At 48.8% G+C, this 13,974-nt stretch overlaps 1 protein-coding gene and 1 long non-coding RNA gene across 2 annotated transcripts in view; one reads left to right on the forward strand and one right to left on the reverse strand.

Annotated features, from left to right (window-relative positions):
• Positions 1–6,582: 6,582 nt before the first annotated feature.
• The window catches only part of LOC132536823 (uncharacterized), a 298,410-nt gene continuing 291,018 nt past the window's right edge, over positions 6,583–13,974 (reverse strand). Inside the window, exon 3 of the long non-coding RNA XR_009548361.1 lies at positions 6,583–6,861. This is a non-coding gene — a long non-coding RNA (uncharacterized LOC132536823). The remainder of the gene's footprint in view (positions 6,862–13,974) is intronic.
• The window catches only part of AKT2 (AKT serine/threonine kinase 2), a 54,801-nt gene continuing 53,978 nt past the window's right edge, over positions 13,152–13,974 (forward strand). Inside the window, exon 1 of the mRNA XM_060185956.1 lies at positions 13,152–13,255. The gene's annotated coding sequence lies outside the window, so the exon portion shown is untranslated. The remainder of the gene's footprint in view (positions 13,256–13,974) is intronic.

Raw genomic sequence — 13,974 nt, forward strand, 5'->3', positions numbered from 1 at the left:
AAAGAGAGAGTGAAAGAGGCCACAGCATTGAAAGTGCAATGGGAGTGTGGCATAATGGTTATGCAAAAAGACTCTCATGTCTGAGGCTCCAAATTCCCATTTTCAGTCCCCAGCAGCTGGGCAGTGCTCTGGGAAGGGCGGGGAGAAAAAAGAAAGGAAAGGAAAAAAGCTCCATCCTGGTTCCTTACAGAAGCACATCAGCCTAGCACAACCACAGAATTGGTTGTTGTTTTTTGTTTGTTTGTTTGTTTTGTTTTTGTTTTTTGCCACCAGGGTTATCACTGGGGCTCAGTGCCAGCACTACGAATCCACTGCTCTTGGCAGCTTTTTGTTCCCTCCCATTTTTTTTTTTTCTTCTTTTCCTCCTCCAGGGTTATTGCTGGGCTCGGTGCCTGCACCATGAATCCACCGCTCCTGGAGGCCATTTTCCCCCCTTTTGTTGCCCTTGTTGTAGCTTCGTTGTGGTTATTATTATTGCCCTTGTTGACGCAATTCGTTGTTGGATAGGACAGAGAGAAATGGAGAGAGGAGGGGAAGACAGAGAAGGGGAGAGAAAGATAGACACCTGCAGACCTGCTTCACCACCTGTGAAGCGATTCCCCTGCAGGTGGGGAGCCGGGGGCCCAAACCGGGATCCTTAACGCCGGTCCCTGCACTTTGCGCCACATGCACTTAACCCACTGCGCCACCGCCTGACCCCCATTCCCTCCCATTTTTAAAATGGATAGGACAGAGGGAAGCTGAGAGGGGAGGTGAGACAGAGAGGGAGAGAGAAAGATAGACACACTCATTGGTTGTGAAGCAATCTCCCTACAGGCGGAGAGCCAGGGATTTGTACTATGTGCATTTAACCCGGTGTGCCACCACCTGCCCCCTCAACCATGCAAATGTTTATGGCAATCTCTATTGTGTTAAAAAAAAAAGTTGAGTATGTATCCTGTCTTTCAATTTTTTATGTCTTTATTAGGGGATTAATGCTGTTTTAAAATATTTATTTATTCCCTTTCGTTGCCCTTGTTGTTTTATTGTTGTAGTCATTATTATTGATGTCGTCATCGTTGTTGTTGGATAGGACAGAGAGAAATAGAAGGAGATGGGAAAGACAGAGAGGGGGAGAGAAAGACAGACACCTGCAGACCTGTTTCACCACTTGTGAAGCAACTCCCCTGCAGGTGGAGAGCCGGGGGCTCGAACAGGCATCCTTACACCAATCCTTGCGCTTTGTGCCACGTGTGCTTAACCCACTGCGCTACCGCCCGACTCCTGGGATGAATGTTTTATAGTCAACAATGTCTTACAGTTTTTTGAAAGCCAACGGGAACTGACCTGCGAGAATCCCCAAGATTTATCTGTCCCTCTGCCAAACAAAATTTCAAGGATCTTCTCAACACAGTAGCATCTATGGTGGGGCTTAGGAACTTCTGGCTAGAGAATCCAAGATGTTATTTCAAGATTTCTGTATAGTGTGGGAAGCTCATTTAAATAAAGGTTTTTTAAAAATTTTTTTTAAAGTACAGTCACCTCCCCAGTGTTTTATTTTATTTTATTTATTTATTCCCTTTTGTTGCCCTTGTTGTTTTATTGTTGTAGTTATCATTGCTGTCGTTGTTGGATAGGACAGAGAGAAATGGAGAGAGGAGGGGAAGACAGAGAGGGGGAGAGAAAGATAGACACCTGCAGACCTGCTTCACCGCTTGTGAAGCGACTCCCTTATAGGTGGGGAGTCGGGGCTCGAACTGGGATCCTTACGCTGGTGCTTGTGCTTTGCGCCACCTGCACTTAACCCACTGCGCTACAGCCCGACTCCCAAAGGTGGTTTTTGTTTTTTGTTTTTTTTTTAAGAGTTCCAGACTCTGGAGAATCTACTCAACACTGGACTTTTCCATTTGTCTCTCCTGATTCTGGCTCCCCACGCCATGTGGGAAGGAGGGATCCCCCACAGCCACTTCTACTACTGTCAAGGGCTGGTTCTCAGGCCCCCAGGGAGGGGGTGTAAAAGCTTCTCCTCTTGAGGTTCCCAGCAGCAAATTCTAAGAGTGAATTTATGTCTGGACTGGGAAGTTTATCAAGTCACTATGGAGGACTGGGGAGATAGCATAATGGTTACACAGAAGACTCATGCTTGAGGCTCTGAGGTCCCTGGTTCAATCCCCAGTACCACAAGCCAGAGCTGAGCAGTACTCTGTTATCTCTCTTTCTTTGTCTCTGCTCTCTTTCTCTTTCTTAGATCTTATTTATACATATGAGAATTTCATGAGGCAGAAAGAGGCAAACCACAGCACCACTCTGGTACATGCACTACTGGCGATCAAACTGGGAACCTCACACATGAAAGTCCAGAAAGTGTTCTACCAGTTGAGATATTCCCTAGATGCTTTATCAAAAGATTTATGACTTTATACAGGAGAGGAGAGGGAGAACCAGAACATCACTCTGCACATGTGATGGCCACGATCGAACCTAAGACCTCATGCTTGAGAATCTAATTCTCTATTCACTGTGCCCCCAGGATGACTCTATCATCATCATCATCCTTGCCAGGGTTATAGCTAGTGCTTGGTGCCGGCACTATGAATCCACCACTCCTGCCTGCCATTTTTACCTTTTTTTCTTTCTAATTTTGATTAGATAGAATTGAGAGAGGACATCAGAAAAGGTAACAGCAGCAAATGCTGGAGAGGGTGTGGGGTCAAAGGAACCCTCCTGCACTGCTGGTGGGAATGTCAATTGGTCCAACCTCTGTGGAGAACAGTCTGGAGAACTCTCAGAAGGCTAGAAATGGACCTACCCTATGACCCTGCAATTCCTCTCCTGGGGATATATCCTAAGGAACCCAACACATCCATCCAAAAAGATCTGTGTACACATATGTTCTTGGCAGCACAATTTGTAATAGCCAAAACCTGGAAGCAACCCAGGTGTCCAACAACAGATGAGTGGCTGAGCAAGTTGTGGTCTATATACACAATGGAATACTACTCAGCTGTAAAAAATGGTGACTTCACCATTTTCAGCCGATCTTGGATGGACCTTGAAAAAATCATGTTGAGTGAAATAAGTCAGAGACTGAAGGATGACTATGGGATGATCTCACTCTCAGGCCGAAGTTGAAAAACAAGATCAGAAAAGAAAACACAAGTCGAACCTGAAATGGAATTGGAGTATTACACCAAAGTAAAAGACTCTGGGGTGGGTGGGTGGGTGGGGAGAATACAGGTCCATGAAAGATGATGAATGACATAGTGGGGGTTGTATTGTTAAATGGGAATCTGGGGAATAAAAAAAAAAAGAATTGAGAGAGGACAGGGAGTCGGGCAGTAGCACAGCGGGTTAAGCGCAGGTGGCACAAAGTGCAAGAACCGGTACAAGGATCCCGGTTCAAGCCCCTGGCTCCCCACCTGCAGGGGAGTCACTTCACAAGCGGTGCAGCAGGTCTGCAGGTGTCTGACTTTCTCTCCCCCTCATGCTTAAAAGTCCAACGTGGAATCCATTGTGCTTCCTCCCAGGACGGGCACACCACACCACACAGGGAACATTCTTAAACTTTTTTTTTTTTTTTTTCCGGATCCAAGAGGCCTTTGAACAGACTTGAGATGAGAGACTACTGGTCTTTCTCTCCAGAAAAGTGCACGGGTAGCCCTTATTTATAGCTATGGGCAGGAGTCCACAGAACAGATTAGAGGGTTAAGAACAACTTGGGGTTTCCTAGGAATTTTCTTTTTTTCTTTTTAGCAGAGCACTACTCAGCTTTGACTTAACGGAGGTACTGATTGAACTTATGACCGGAAATAGCACTAGTGGCATCTTGTCAATACCAGCCCCTGGTGGGGTGGCAAAATAGCTTCCCTGGATAGTGTGCCTCCTTAGCTGCAGCTGTGACCCACACTTGAGCTGGGCCTCCATTGCACTGGGGGAAGCTTCAGTGTTGAGCTATCCTTCCCCAGTCTCCGTTTTCTATCTGAGAAAGTTGACCTGAAGTGGTGAAGCCCTGGCAATAAAGAAACAAAAACAAACTGGGGCTAGGCAGTGGCACAGTGGGTTAAGTGCACATGCAGAAAGTGCAAGGACTGGTGGAAGGATCCTGGTTCCTGCCCCTGGCTCCTCACCTGCAGAGGGATTGCTTCACAAGCGGTGAAGCAGGTCTGATGGTGTCTGTCGTGTCGTCCCCCCCCCCCACTCTCTCGATTTCTCTCTGTCCTATACAGCAGTAACAACAACAATAAGGATAACAAGGGCAACAAAAGGGAAAAAATAGCCTCCAGGAGCAGTGGATTCCTTAGTGCAGGCACTGAGCCCCGGCAATAACCCTGGAGGCAAAAAACAAACAAAATAGAGACCTGGGTGATGTCTTCATTCAGATTATATGTCTAGGGCAGGGGTAGATAGCATAATGGTTATGCAGAGACTCTCATCCCTGAGGCTCTAAAGTCCTAGGTTAACCGCCCCTGCCCCCAGCACAGCCCAAAGCATTGCTGAGCAGTGTGGTCTGATAAAAAAGGGGAGGGGCGGATGGTGGCGCGTCTGGTTGAGCACATATCTTACCATGTGCAAGGATCCAGGCTCAAGCCCCCAGTCCCCACCTACTAGAAAAAAGCTTCACGAGTGATGAAGCAGGCCTGCAGGTATCTCTGTCGCTCTCCTTCTCTATCTCGCCTTCCTCTCAATTTCTAGCTATCTCTAGCCAATAAATAAATAAAGATTAAAAAAAAATTTTTTTTCCCTTTTGTTGCCCTTGTTGTTTTATTGTTGTAGTTATTATTGTTGTTGTCATTGTTGAATAGGACAGAGAGAAATGGAGAGAGGGAGGGGAAGACAGAGAGGAGGAGAGAAAGATAGACACCTGCAGACCTGCTTCACCGCCTGTGAAGCGACTCCCCTGCAGGTGGGGAGCCGGGGTTCGAACCGGGATCCTTATGCCGGTCTTTGTGCTTTGCGCCACCTGCGCTTAGCCCGCTGCACTACAGCCCGACTCCCATAAATAAAGATTTTTTAAAAATTCAAAAACAGGAGGGGTAGTGCATCCACTTAAGTGCACATAGCACTAGCGCCTGTACAAGGATCTGGGTTCGAGCCCATGCAAGGGACACTTCACAAGTAGTGAAGTATGTCAGCAGGTGTCTGTCTTTCCCTCTCCCTCTCCTTCTCTCTCAATTTATCTTTGTTCTATCCAATAAAATGGGGGAGGGGAGGGGGGCGGCTGCCATTGAGCAGTGGATTCATAGTGCCAGCACCGAGCCCCAGCGATGACACTGTGTTTATGTATATGTGGGAGGACAGAGGGCAGGAAGGGGGGGGGAGTGTCATTCACCACAGCACTGGAGCTTTCCCTGTGCCACTGTGGCACTGTCTACGCAGTGCCAAGGAGAGTAAAGCGAGAGCGGTGAGGAGAGCAGCAAGGCAGGCACCCTACCTGGTGAGATATTTCATGGACTGGTGATTTTTTTCTAATTTATTTTTTCCCCAATTACTGTATTTTTCTTTATTTTGGATGGAGACAGAAAGAAATGGAGAAGGGAGGGGATATAGAGAGGGAGAGGGGTGAAAGAGACACCTGTAGCATTGATTCACCACTGTGAAGCTTCCCCCTGCAGGTGAGGAGTTGGGGGCTTGAACCCAGAGCCTTGCACACTGTAATGTGTGCACTCAATCAGATGCACCACTGCTCAGATCTCCCCCCACCCCTATGAGTTATTTCATAAGCATACTAAGTACATTCTATTGACTTCGCTTCTCACTGAGAAAAGATGGACTCTAAATAAAGTTGTTTTGACAAGGATACAGGACAGGCATGATTAGAACTAGGGCCTGTCCATCTCCAAGACCACTGAGCACTATCCGTCCACAAACAATGCATTTATTTTTATTTTTTTTAAATTTTTAATCTTTGTTTATTATTGTATAGAGACAGAAATTGAGAGGGAAGAGGGAGATAGAGGAGAGAGACAGACACCTGCAGCCCTGCTTTACCACTCGTGAAACTTTCCTCCCACAGGCGGGGACCAGGGGCTTGAACCTGGGTCCTTGTGCATGAACCTGGGTCTGTGTGCACTTAACCATATGCTCCACTGTCTGGCCCCTGCACAATGTATCTATTTATTTATTGGATAGAGATAGAAATTGAGAGAGAAGAGAAGAGAGAGAGAGAGGGAGAGAGAGACCTTCAGCATTCCTCCACCACTCATGAAGCTTCCCCCTTGCAGGTGGTGACTGGGGCCTTGAATATGTTAACAATGGTCCTTATATTGGGTGACATGTGATCAACCAGTTGTGCTATGGCCTGACCCCCTTTTTATTTAATTTCTTTTTTTTAATCTTCATTTGGTGGATAGAGACAATCAGAAATTAAGAGGGAAGGGGGTGATAGAGAGAGAGAGAGAAGACACCTGCAGCACTGCTCCACTACTTGTGAAGCTTTCCCCCTGCAGGTGGGGACCAGGGGCTCGAACCTGGGTTCTTGCGCACTGTAACGTGCACTCAACCATATGCGCCACCACCTGGCCCCAGACTCCCCTTTAAAAAAAATACTTATTCCCGGGGGTCGGGCGGTGGCGCAGCGGCTTAAGCACATGTGGCGCAAAGTGCAAGGACCGGCGCAAGGATCCCGGTTCGAGCCCCGGGCTCCCACCTGCAGCGGAGTCGCTTCACAGGCGGTGAAGCAGGTCTGCAGGTGTCTATCTTTCTCTCCCCTTCTCTGTCTTCCCCTCCTCTCCCCATTTCTCTCTGTCCTATCCAACAACGAATAGCATCAACAAGGGCAATAATAATAACCACAACGAGGCTACAACAAGGGCAACAAAAGGGGGAAAAATGGCCTCCAGGAGCGGTGGATTCATGGTGCAGGCACCGAGCCCAGCAATAACCCTGGAGGAAAAAAAAAAAGTATTCCCTTTTGTTGCCCTTGTTTTATTGTTGTAGTTATTTTTTAAATTTTTTCTCTATATATTGTAGTTACTGTTGTTATTGATGCCGTCGTTGTTGGGTAGAACAGAAAGAAATGGAGAGAGATGGGGAAGACAGGGGGAGAGAAAAATAGACACCTGCAGACCTGCATTACTGCCTGTGAAGCGACTCCCCTGCAGGTGGGGAGCCGGGGCCTTGAACCGGGCTCCTTAAGCGGGTCCTTGTGTTTTGCGCCACGTGCGCTTAACCCGCTGCGCTACCGCCATACTCCCACAAACTCAAATTTCCACCCTTAACAAAAAGGGGGACAGGTGGCTAAGAGGTCCCAGGTTGCAGTTCCAGGTCCCAGGCTGCAAGGAGCCTCGAGGCAAAGTTGACGTCAGATTCCGACTGCACCTGCGCAGGCGTGGTCCCTCAACCTGGGACCTCTTTGCCACCTGTCCCCCCCTTTTTTTTTGCCTCCAGGGTTATTGCTGGGGCTCAGTGCCTGCACCATGAATCCACTGCTCCTGGAGATTATCCCCCCCCCCTTGTTGCCCTTGTTGTTGTAGCCTCGTTGTGGTCATTATTATTACCATTGTTGATGTTCGTTGTTGGGTAGGACAGAGAGAAATGGAGAGAGGAGGGGAAGACAGAGAGGGAGAGAGAAAGACAGACACCTGCAGACCTGCTTCACTGCCTGTGAAGCGACTCCCCTGCAGGTGGGGAGCTGGGGGTGTCCCCCTTTTTTAAGGGTAGAAATTTGAGTTTGTGGGAGTCCGGCGGTAGCGCAGTGGGTTAAGCGCACTTGGCAAAAAACACAAGGACCAGCGTAAGGATCCCGGTTCGAACCCCCGGCTCCCCACCTGCAAGGGAGTCGCTTGACAGGCGGTGAAGCAGGTCTGCAGGTGTCTGTCTTTCTCCCCCCCTCTTTGTCTTCCCCTCCTCTCTCCATTTCTCTCTGTCCTATCCAACAACAACGACAACAACAAGGGCAACAAAAGGGAATAAGTAGGGAGTTGGGCAGTTGCGCAGCAGGTTAAGCACACGTGACGCAAGGTGCAGAGACCGTATAGGATCCCGGTTCAAGCCCCAGGCTCCCCACCTGTAGGGGAGTCACTTCACAGGCGGTGAAGCAGGTCTGCAGATGTCTCTCTGTCTTTCTTCCTCTCTATCTCCCCCTTCTCTCTAAATTTCTCTCTGTCTCTATCTAATAACAATAAATAAATAAAGGGAATAAGTAAATATTTTTTTTTTAAATTTTTTATTAAAGAAAGGATTAATTAACAAAACCATAGGGTAGGAGGGGTACAACTCCACACAATTCCCACCGCCCAATCTCCATATCCCACCCCCTCCCCCGATAGCTTTCCCATTCTCTATCCCTCTGGGAGCATGGACCCAGGGTCATTGAGGATTGCAGAAGGTAGAAGGTCTGGCTTCTGTAATTGCTTCCTCGCTGAACATGGGTGTTGACTGGTCGGTCCATACTCCCAGTCTGCCTCTCTCTTTCCCTAGTAGGATGGGTCTCTGGGGAAGCTGAGCTCCAGGACACATTGGTGGTGTCTTCAATCCAGGGAAGTCTGGCCGGCATCCTGATGACACCTGGAACCTGGTGACTGAAAAGAGAGTTAACATACAAAGCCAAACAAATTGTTGAGCAATCCTGGTCCCAAAGCTTGGAAAAGTGGAGAGGAAGTGTTAGGGAGGTACTCACTGCAAACTCTAGTGTACTTCTGCTTTCTTACTTTGGTGCCATACTCCAAACTCAGTCAATTTCTGCTTTGCGTTTCTACTTCTTTTTTTTTTTTTTTTTTTTACATGCATAACATTCCCCAGATTCCCATTCAACAATACAACCCCCACTATTTCATTCATCATTTTTCATGGACCTATATTCTCCCCACCCACCCACCCACCCACCCCAGAGTCTTTTACTTTGGTGTAATACTCCAATTCCATTTCAGGTTCGACTTGTGTTTTCTTTTCTAATCTTGTTTTTCAACTTTGGCCTGAGAGTGAGATCATCCCATATTCATCCTTCTGTTTCTGACTTATTTCACTCAACATGATTTTTTCAAGGTCCATCCAAGATTGGCTGAAAACGGTGAAGTCACCATTTTTTACAGCTGAGTAGTATTCCATTGTGTATATATACCACAACTTGCTCAGCCACTCATCTGTTGTTGGACACCTGGGTTGCTTCCAGGTTTTGACTATTACAAATTGTGCTGCCAAGAACATATGTGTACACAGATTTTTTTTGGATAGATATGTTGTGTTCCTTAGGATATATCCCCAGGAGAGGAATTGCAGGATCATAGGGTAGTCTATCATGTCAGATATGAGAATAGCTGTTCCTGCCCTTTTTTGTGGGCCATTGGCTTGAATGATAGTTTTCCATCCTTTCACTTTAAGTCTGTGTTTGTCTTGTTGCGTTAGGTGAGTTTTCTGTAGACAACATATTGTTGGGTTGTGTTTTCTGATCCATCTTCCTACTCTGTGTCTTTTAATAGGTGAATTCAGGCCATTGACATTTATTGATATCAAAGATTGAAGATATTTTAACGCCATTCTTGTAGAGTTTTAGAGTGTTTTGATATGTGTTCTATTTGTGGTGGTCTGGTTGTTTATAGGAAACCTTTCAGAACTTCTTTCAAGGCAGGCTTGGTGATGGTTGCTTCCTTCAACTGTTGCTTGTCTGAGAAGGTTTTGATGCTTCCATCTAGTCTGAATGACAATCTAGCAGGATATAGTATTCTTGGCTGAAAGCCTTTCTCATTGAGCACTCGATAGATATCTTGCCATTCTCTTCTGGCCTGTAGTGTTTGTATGGAGAAGTCTGCTGCTAATCTTATGGGTTTTCCTTTGTAGGTGACTCTTTGTTTTTCTCTTGCAGCCTTGAGGATCCTTTCTTTATCCTTATTCCTTTCCAATCTAAGTATGACATGTCTTGGTGTCTTTAGGTCTGGGTTAATTCTGTTTGGGACCCTCTGGGCTTCTTGAATCTTTATGTCTTTGGTGTTGTCTAGACTAGAGAAATTTTCAGCTATTATGGCCTGGAGAACGCTTTCTTCCTCCCCTTCTCTTTCTTCCTCTGGTAAGCCAATAATGCGTATATTGTTTCTTTTGAAGTCATCCCATAGGACTCTGTTGTTGTTTTCAGCATCTCTTAATCTCTTTTTGAGATCTCTTACTTCTTCTTTAGTTGTCTCTAATTCATCCTCAATCTTGCTAATTCTGTCTTCAGCCTCATTGATTCTATTCTCTCTGCCCTCTACTGCTTTCTGGAGTTCATCTATTTTGTTGCCCTGCTCTGATACTGTTTTAGCTTGTTCAGCTAGTTGCCTTCTTAGCTCAGCAATTTCAGCTTTCAGCTCTCTAATAACCATGAGATTATTAGAATTTTCTTCCATATTCTCATTTGTTGTTCCTGCAGTTCTGATTACAATTTTTTCAAATTCTTTACTCACTCCTGTTATTATTTCCTTAGCTAATGTTTGGATGTTGAACTCGTTGTTTTGTGCTTCGCCCTCTGGAGGAGTTTTAGCTGGACTCTTGTCCTGGTTCGAGTCTCCATTATTTTTTCTTGTTGTTTTAACCATTTTATATAAGTTAACAGTTTTTTCAATCCCTGAGTTGGAGTTCAGTGGTGTAAAAGCCTTTTTTTTTTTTCCCCTGTAGGCTATGGTAGCCTGAGGGCTTTTAAACTATCAATAGGCTTCTTGGCTTAATCAATGACTCCTGACCAAGAGATAAAGCAGGGTGTGGCAGAGATAATCCAGTGGTTATGCAAAGAGACTTTCACAGCCCTTCAGCTATGCCACCGAGGTATAGGTCTTCCCCTGAGTTTCCCGGTTAGATCTCTGTGCCCTGGTGTCCCTCCCTGTTGCTGCTCCAGATTCTGAGGGTAGTAGCAATGGAGACTCAGAGTTGTACTTGGTGAGTCTCTGGGGAGTCCTTTCCTCCCTTCAGCTGTCCCCTTGTTGGTGGAGCAGACTGGAGGTGGTGTCTCCACTGACAGACTGTCGAACTGTTAGCAGTCACTTAATCTCTCCTTAGGCCCCTCTCTTCTCTCTGTCACCAGCCACGCGTGTTTGTACTCACGGGTGATTTACTGGGTTTCTGTGGTCATTCTAGTCCTGTCGTGTTTCGGTCCGGGTGGTCTCCTTTGGTATTCCTAGTTGATCCGGGAGAGGAGAGGAGAGGAGAGGAGAGAAAGCGATCTGCTGCTCGTAGCTCCGCCTCCGGAAGTCGAATCTCCCGTAAATATTTTTTTAAAAAAAGAAATTCGAGTTTATTCAGGAAGACCTAAGAGTGGGGAAGGGCCATGAACTGTACTGAATAGAGAAGAGGCAGATAGGAGAGACCATAGTTACCTTGAGTCTGGATTGAGCAGAAATTTTTATCCTTGAAACCAATATTCTCTAAGAAGCCAGTGCTCTCTCCTCTGGCCTTGCTGGGCAGTGTTGGGTATGGTGATGATTGAGACAGTCTTATTTCTTCTCTGCTGTGGTTCTCTGTGCAACAGAGACAGTAAGAGACTCAAGTGGTCAGGGCTGTGGTGGACACTATGAGTTATCAACACTATGATGTAAGGATGACTTTGAATTAGGATACAGAGCAGTGAGCTCCAAGATGGAAACTCATTAGTTAAATCCAATGCCTAGTTCCAGCATTGGGTTTACCTCTGGGAGAAACTGAGGCCCACCCCTGAGCAGGGCTTGCTTGAGACCCAAGTCTCTTCAACTTCCAGTCAAGCCAGTGCATACCAAGCTGTGTGGCAGACTGGAACCCAATTTCGGGAGCCAGCAAGCCCCACCAAACCATGAAAGAGAAGGGGCTGGGAGCCAGATGTCTCACAGCTGTTTAGCACACTGATATATGACTCAGAAACAGTGCAAAGATTTCTGTAGGGTGACCTGAAGGCCTTTGCAAACCCAGATTACCCCATAAAAGTCATATGTCATATGAAATTGAACATACATAACAATCACGTAGGATTACTGTTCTGGAATCGTTGCCTCATGGGTAAGAATGTTCTGGGCCAGGGAGATAGTGTCAGTGGTAGCGCATCAGACATTCCCGCCCAAGGCTCAGAGTTTAAGGTTTAATCTAGTCACTGCCATAAATTGGAGGGGCCCTCTCTCTCATTAAACTAATTTTTTTGTTTTGTTTTTTATTTTCAAACTGAGAGGGGATGGGGAAATAGAAAGGGACAAAGAGACAGAGAGACAGCTGCATCCCTGCGTCACCATTTGTGAAGCTTTCCTCCTGCAGGTGGGCACCAGGGTCTTGAACCCGGATCTTTGCGCATTATAAATACGTGCGCTTAACCAGGTGCACCATCACTTGGCGCCCTAAATAAATCTTTAATGTTTCTCATTAAAATAAATCCTTTAGGTAAGGGAGATAGCATAATGGCGATTCAAAATAACTTTGTGACTTCGGCACAAAAGGTCCCAGGTTCAGCCCCCAGCACCACCATAAGCCAGAGAGCTGTGCAGTGATCATGTAAATATCTTTCTTTCTTTAACCACAGCACTGCTCAGCTCTGGCTTATGGTGGTGCTGGGGATCGAACCTGGGACCTCTTCGCCTCAAGATGAAAGTCGTTCCAATTATGCTGTCTCCCCAGCCCAACAATTCTTTTAAGAAATCAAAAACGGTCCAATGGCTTAGTGATTGGGGCAAATTGTTTCCATATTGCAGATGCGGACACTGAGGCACAGAAAAGGCTCCCCCCCCCACACCCCCGCGCCCTGTCTGCAAGGAATGCAAATCTGAGCTCCTGTGGCTTTGGGGACAGGAAAGACCAGGCCCCCCCCGGACCCAGCTGCCTGGTCCTTTAAGTAAAAGCCCGGGGAGCTGGCAGGAAGGCGGCGAGCGGCGAGTGGGACGAGATCAAAGCGTAGGTAAATAAGGACCAGGGGCTGCCGGGAAATGGCGCCGCGGCGAGCCTCGAGGGAAAGTTGGCGTCAGATTCCGACTGCGCCTGCGCAGGTCCCCTCCCTGCCCCACCCGGGCCTCAGCGGGCCTCCTATGCGCAGGCTCTCCTCGCAGAGCCGGACCGCGCGCATGCGTTCTAGCGCTCCCCCGGGCCACCGCTCGCTGTCCGTACGTCAGTTCCTGTTTGTAGCTGCAGAAGGCGGTATTTCCGCCCAGAGGGTGGGAGGGGGCGGTAAGCGGGGGCTGGGGGGAGGGGGCGGGGGGGCCGTGCCGCGCGAGCCGTTGGGTCCGGCTCTGGGAAGGCGTTGCCGCCGCCGCCGCCGCCGCCGCCGCCGCCGCCAGAAAACACAGGGAGCGGGAGCCGGAGCAGCGTGGCGATGGGCCGGAGCAGAGCCCCGCGGGAGAGGCTGGGCGGCTGCCGGTGACAGGTGAGTGCGCCCGCGCGTGTCCCGGAGCGTCCCCCAGCCCCCGCGATGGTCGCGTCCGGGGACCCAGTCTCCAGTCGCCAACCCCCGCCACGCCGCGCCGGGTCGTATCACCCGGGCGGGGACCGCATCGCCCGAGTCCCCCTTCCGGGACCGAGCGGGGGCGGCGGGCCGGGGCGCTGCTAGACGTGCGGGGCCCGGGGCGCTCCCGTGGGCGGCGTGGCGGGCTGGACCCGCTCGGGGCCGGGGTCCGGGGGAGCCGTCCGGGCCGGGCCGCGGGGGGGGCACCTGGGGCGGGGAGCGCGGCGCACGAGTGACGTCCGCGGCCCCCGTGGGTGTCGAGGGGCGTCTTCGGGGAGCTCCCTCCTCCCGGGTCTCGGGGTGGGGGCGCCGGGGGCAGGGGTCCACCCTGCGCCGGAGACGGGAGGCTCCCCCTTTCCTGGAACTTGGTGATGACTCCGCGAGGGGACGGCGTGGTTACGGGACTTGTGTCCGTCTGCTCCAGGACCCTTCCTTGTTTACTATTAAACTTCGTTTCGAGGCGTGTCCGCGAGTGTGTGTGTGTGTGTGTCTTCGTTGTTTGAAAGTTATCTGAGCTTCAGGCTTCCTGATTCGGTGGGTTTCGGGGTGGGGGCAGAATCGGGCTGGGATTTGACGCGTTGACTTGAGAGGAAGGACCCCCTCCTTGTCATCAGGGCTAGGTGGCTGGGGGACTTCTTAAG

This window comes from Erinaceus europaeus, chromosome 2 (assembly GCF_950295315.1).
Source record: "Erinaceus europaeus chromosome 2, mEriEur2.1, whole genome shotgun sequence".
Lineage (NCBI taxonomy): Eukaryota > Metazoa > Chordata > Mammalia > Eulipotyphla > Erinaceidae > Erinaceus > Erinaceus europaeus.